This window comes from Theropithecus gelada, chromosome X, assembly GCF_003255815.1.
Source record: "Theropithecus gelada isolate Dixy chromosome X, Tgel_1.0, whole genome shotgun sequence".
Lineage (NCBI taxonomy): Eukaryota > Metazoa > Chordata > Mammalia > Primates > Cercopithecidae > Theropithecus > Theropithecus gelada.
In genome coordinates, this window is record NC_037689.1 from 60072482 (window position 1) to 60077768 (window position 5287).

General features: G+C 37.9%; 1 non-coding gene across 1 annotated transcript; it reads left to right on the forward strand.

Annotated features, from left to right (window-relative positions):
- Positions 1-4933: 4933 nt before the first annotated feature.
- LOC112616683 lies at positions 4934-5041 on the forward strand. Its single transcript, XR_003117720.1, has one exon. It is a non-coding gene; the product is annotated as a U6 spliceosomal RNA (small nuclear RNA).
- The last annotated feature ends 246 nt before the right edge of the window (positions 5042-5287 follow it).

Sequence of the window (5287 nt, forward strand, 5' to 3'; positions counted from 1 at the left end):
GGCCGAATAGGAACAGCTCCAGCCTCCAGCTCCCAGCGTGAGTGACACAGAAGACGGGTGATTTCTGCATTTCCAACTGAGAAACTCTACAAGTCAGAAGAGAGTGGGGGCCCATATTCAACATTCTTAAAGAAAAGAATTTTCAACCCAGAATTTCATATCCAGCCAAACTAAGTTTCATAAGTGAAGGAGAAATAAAGTCCTTTACAGACAAGCAAAAGCTGAGAGATTTTGTCACCACCAAGTCTGCCCTACAAGAGCTCCTGAAGGAAGCACTAAACATGGAAAGGAACAACCGGTACCAGCCACTGCAAAAACATGCCAAAATGTAAAGACCATCGACGCTAGGAAGAAACTGCATCAACTAACGAGCAAAATAACCAGCTGACATCATAATGACAGGATCAAGTTCACACATAACAATATTAATCTTAAATGTAAATGGGCTAAATGCTCCAATTAAAAGACACAGACTGGCAAATTGGATAAAGAGTCAAGACCCATCAGTTTGCTGTATTCAGGAGACCCACTTCACATGCAGAGACACACATAGGCTCAAAATAAAGGGATGGAGGAAGATCTACCAAGCAAATGGAAAACAAAAAAAGACAGGGGTTGCAGTCCTGGTCTCTGATAAAACAGACTTTAAACCAACAAAGATCAAAAGAGACAAAGAAGGCCATTACATAATGGTAAAGGGATCAATACAACAAGAAGAGCTAACTATCCTAAATATATATGCACCCAATACAGGAGCACCCAGATTCATAAAGCAAGTCCTTAGAGACTTACAAAGAGACTTAGACTCCCACACAATAATAATGGGAGACTTTAACATCCCACTGTCAACATTAGACAGATCAATGAGACAGAAAGTTAACAAGGATATCCAGGAATTGAACTCAACTCTGCACCGAGCAGACCTAATTGACATCTACAGAACTCTCCACCACAAATCAATGGAATATACATTCTTCTCAGCATGACATTGCACTTATTCCAAAATTGACCACATGGTTAGAAGTAAAGCACTCTTCAGCAAATGTAAAAGAACAGAAATTGTAACAAACTTTCTCTCAGACCACAATGCAATCAAACTAGAACTCAGGATTAAGAAACTCAATCAAAACCACTCAACTACATGGAAACTGCACAACCTGCTCCTGAATGACTACTGGGTACACAATGAAATGAAGGCAGAAATAAAGATGTTCTTTGAAACCAATGAAAACAAAGATACAGCACACCAGAATCTCTGGGACACACTTAAAGCAGTGTGTAGAGGGAAATTTATAGCACTAAATGCCCACAAGAGAAAACAGGAAAGATCTAAAATTGATACCCTAACATCACACTTAAAAGAACAAGAGAATCAAGAGCAAACACATTCAAAAGCTAGCAGATAGCAAGAAGTAACTAAGAGCATAACTGAAGGAGATAGAGACACAAAAAAACCCTTCAAAAAGTCAGTGAATCCAGGAACTGGTTTTTTGAAAAGATCAACAAAATTGATAGACTGCTAATAAGACTAATGAAGAAAAAAAGAGAGAAGAAACAAATAGACACAATAAAAATGATTCAGGAGATATCACCACCGACCCCACAGAAATACAAACTTACAAACTACCATCAAAAAATACTATAAACACCTCTATGCAAATAAACTAGAAAACCTAGAAGAAATGGATAAATTCCTGGGCACATACACTCTCTCAAGACTAAACCAGGAAGAAGTTGAATCCCTGAATAGACCAATAACAGACTCTGAAATTGGGCAACAATTAATAGCTTACCCACCAAAAAACAGCCAGGACCAGACAGATTCACAGCCAAATTCTACAAGAGGTACAAGGAGGAGCTGGTACCATTCCTTCTGAAATTATTCCAATCAATAGAAAAAGAGAGAATCCTCCCTAACTCATTTTATGAGGCCAATATCATCCTGATACCAAAGCCTGGCAGAGACACAACAAAAAAAGAGAATTTTAGACCATTATCCCTGATGGACATCGATGCAAAAATCCTCAATAAAATACTGGCAAACCAAATCCAGCAGCACATCAAAAAGCTTATCCACCATGATCAAGTGGGCTTCATCCCTGGGATGCAAGGCTAGTTCAACACACACAAATCAATAAATGTAATCCAGCATATAAACAGAACCAAAGACAAAAACCACATGATCATCTCAATAGATGCAAAAAAGGCCTTTGACAAAATTCAACAGCCCTTCATGCTATAAAAACTCTCAATAAATTCCGTATTGATGGAATGTATCTCAAAATAATAAGAGCTATTTATGAAAACCCACAGCCAATATCATACTGAATGGGCAAAAACTGGAAGCATTCCCTTTGAAAATTGGCACAAGACAGGGATGCCCTCTCTCACCACTCCTATTCAACATAGTGTTGGAAGTTCTGGCCAGGGCAATCAGGCAAGAGAAAGAAATAAAGGGTATTCAATTAGAAAAAGAGGAAGTCAAATTGTCCCTATTTGCAGATGACATGATTGTATATTTAGAAAACCCCATTGTCTCAGCCTGAAATCTCCTTAAGCTGATAAGCAACTTCGGCAAAGTCTCAGAATACAAAATCAATGTGTAAAAATCACAAGCATTCTTATACACCAGTAACAGACAAACAGAGAGTCAAATCATGAGTTAACTCCCATTCACAATTGCTTCAAAGAGAATAAAATACCTAAGAATCCAACTTACAAGGGATGTGAAGGACCTCTTCAAGGAGAACTACAAACCACTGCTCAATGAAATAAAAGAGGACACAAACAAATGGAAGAACATTCCATGCTCATGGATAGGAAGAATGAGTATCGTGAAAATGCCCATACTGCCCAAGGTAATTTATAGATTCAATGCCATCCTTATTAAGCTACCAATGACTTTCCTCACAGAATTGGAAAAAACTACTTTAAAGTTCACATGAAACCAAAAAGGAGCCCGCATTGCCAAGAAAATCCTAAGCCAAAAGAACAAACCTGGAGGCATCACACTACCTGACTTCAAACTATACTACAAGGTTACAATAACCAAAACAGCATGGTACTGGTACCAAAACAGAGATATAGACCAATGGAACAGAACAGAGTCCTCAGAAATAAGACCACACATCTACAACCATCTGATCTTTGACAAATCTGACAAAAACGAGAAATGGGGAAAAGATTCCCTATTTAATAAATGGTGCTGGGAAAACTGGCTAGTCATAAGTAGAAAGCTGAAACTGGATCCTTTCCTTATTCCTTATACAAAAATTAATTCAAGATGGATTAGAGACTTAAATGTTAGACCTAAAACTGTAAAAACCCTAGAAGAAAACCTAGGCAATACCATTCAGGACATAGGCATGGGCAAGGACTTCATGTCTGAAACACCAAAAACAATGGCAACAAAAGTGAAAATTGACAAATGGGATCTAATTAAACTAAAGAGCTTCTGCACAGCAAAAGAAACTACCATCAGAGTGAATAGGCAACCTACAGAATGGGAGAAAGTTTTTGCAATCTACCCATCTAACAAAGGGCTAATATCCAGAACCTACAGAGAACTCAAACAAATTGACAAGAAAAAACAAACAACCCCATCAAAAAGTGGGCAAAGGATAAGAACATACACTTCTCAAAAGAAGACATTTATGCAGCCAACAGACACATGAAAAAATGTTCGTCATCACTGGCCATCAGAGAAATGCAAATCAAAACCACAATGAGATACCATCTCACACCAGTTAAAATGGCAGTCATTAAAAAGTCAGGAAACAACAGGTGCTGGAGAGGATGTGGAGAAATAGGAACACTTTTACACTGTTGGTGGGATTGTAAACTGGTTCAACCATTGTGGAAAACAGTATGGTGATTCCTCAAGGATTTAGAACTAGAAATACCACATGACTCAGCCATCCCATTACTGGGTATATACCCAAAGGATTATAAATCATGCTGCTATAAAGACACATGCACACGTATGTTTATTGCAGCACTATTTACAATAGCAAAGACTTGGAATCAACCCAAATGTCCATCAGTGACAGACTAGATTAAGAAAATGTGGCACCTATACACCATGGAATACTATGCAGCCATAAAAAAGGGTGAATTCGTGTCCTTTGTAGGGACATGGATGCAGCTGGAAATCATCATTCTTAGCAACTATCACAAGAACAGAAAACCAAACACCGCATGTTCTCACTCATAGGTGGGAACTGAACAACGAGATCACTTGGACTCTGGAAGGGGGACATCACACCCCGGGACCTATTATGAGGAGGGGGGAGGGGGGAGGGGTGGCATTGGGAGTTATACCTGATGTAAATGACGAGTTGATGGGTGCAGCACACCAACATGGCACATGTATACATATGTAACAAACCTGCATGTTGTGCACATGTACCCTAGAACTTAAAGTATAATAAAAAAAATAAAAATAAATAAACATTGTCTTTATTATTATTATTCCATCAAATTTTTGTCTTTTATCAAATAACTTCCCAAATTTCTCTTTTATCAATTGCATCATTGCTTGTCCTCTGCTGAATTTTACCACAGTCCATGTTGGTTCATAGTGGACAAGCCACTTTCTTATGTTAAGGCTGATATACAATCAGCAGAGAACTCTATCTTTGTGCGCAATTGCTCAAATGTTAGACCTTCATGAAATTTTTCCAACTCTCTGACCGCTTCTGTTCCTATTAGATAGTGCACAGATACATGTGTTGCTGGAGCTTAAGGTGAAGTGGCTTCCCTTCAATTAACACTCTGGGAAAAAAAAAAAAAAAGGCTACAGCTCTCCAGCAAAACCATTTCTCTGTGTCTGCTCCAGGTTTAACGGAAAGAAGGAGTCTTACAGTATGTGCTGTCTTTGACTGCATGCCACTCAAAAGCATTCATCCATTATTAAATTAAAAATTACTTCATGGTGCTCACTTCAGCAGCATATATACTATAATTGGAATAATTTAGAGAAGATTACCATGGCCTCTGCACAAAGATGACACAATGATTCTTGGATATATTTTATAAATTAGAAACAGGTACTTTCATATATTATACTGAAAGTGAAAATGGTAAAACTCTACAAAAGTTAATCTAGCAATAGCTTCCAAAATTGCAAATGTGTTTACCCCTTGATTCAGCAATCTCAAGTTCAGAATTCTGTCCATCAGATACACCTACACACATATGAATAATGTATTTCCAAGGTTTTCACCAGGTGTTGTTTTTAATTGTAAAGTGTTAGAAAACTTTAAAAATCTATCAACAGAAGATTGGT